Source organism: Austrofundulus limnaeus, unplaced genomic scaffold (assembly GCF_001266775.1).
Source record: "Austrofundulus limnaeus strain Quisiro unplaced genomic scaffold, Austrofundulus_limnaeus-1.0 Scaffold1, whole genome shotgun sequence".
Taxonomy (NCBI): domain Eukaryota; kingdom Metazoa; phylum Chordata; class Actinopteri; order Cyprinodontiformes; family Rivulidae; genus Austrofundulus; species Austrofundulus limnaeus.
In genome coordinates this window covers 5970041-5971204 of record NW_013952403.1, presented here as the reverse complement: position 1 = coordinate 5971204, position 1164 = coordinate 5970041, and positions in this window count along the sequence as shown.

Below are 1164 nucleotides of genomic sequence, written 5' to 3'. Positions count from 1 at the left end.
AGTATTTGACTACAGGCTGCTGTATGGTCTGTACCCTCCTGGTACCTACACCACCTTCAGCAAAAGCCATGAGAAGGGCAAGGACTACTATCAGAACATCCGCTACTTGAAAGAACATGGACCTGGTCATGGACACCAGCAGAAAGTCTTCCCAAGATCCTCCTAGTGCTTCACAACTTGTGATATGTAGCTGCACTGTTGTGAATTTTAAAGCTTGTGCTAAACTTATTTTTTCCTTTCCCCTGCAGATACTCCTGCCATTTTTATCTTTGCTCAAATAAAAATGCTGGAAGTGGCATCTGAATTGTGTAGAATCTTTATTTGGGTGTGAGATGTGCTTGAAGGAAATTCTCAAATTTGGGAGATCTAGTCTCTGTCACAATAGGTTTTAACTTGGTGTGCCTTAACCAGGTTCCCCTCATTATCACCTGTGATACTTCCATATAAATATTGTTTTACAAGCAATCCAAGGAGCAGATTAGCATAGGATGTTGCAGTGGTCAAAAAGCTTAAGTTGTCCAATCCAAAGACTAAGTTGTCACTAACCCTCAGCCAGCTCACTTTATAAAACCTGGACTTTTGCATCAAATCTTAAGTTGAAACTAAAAACACCAAAATCCGGACCAATGCATTCGAACTGTCTACCTTAAGTGCAGCTTGCTACCTGAGCTGAGGCTAGTGTGACGGTACAGAGGCTCTGCAGAAACGGCAATGGAAGTCTCCAATCAAACACAAGCAGCTAGAAATAACATAACTCGTCGGTTAAAAAAAATGCCACAAAGGATTAAAGTCTCAAGTTCAGAACAAACTAAAAGCTGCTCCCATGGATGTTAAAATGAAAAGATCACTGATTCGCTCATTTTGCTGTCAATCAAAAAGGGATTCAGCCTCAGATCATGCAGAAGCTGAGCGTCTAGGCCAGCCCACTGCCCCATTGACCCCCAGAGACGCTGAGTGTCCGATGGGCGGGATAAAGCCCAGCATTTATCCAATGACTCATCTCGTTTCGTTGCAGTCTTTGCTTCACTATTGAACTTTGGATGCTCAGCATCTGCACGGTTTAACCTCCTAAGACCCGAACTCTTGCGTGATATGTATTTTTACATTTTCCTTACTGTTTGAGCTGATTGGGACTTGAGTGTAAAAACAAAGATTTATCTTTTT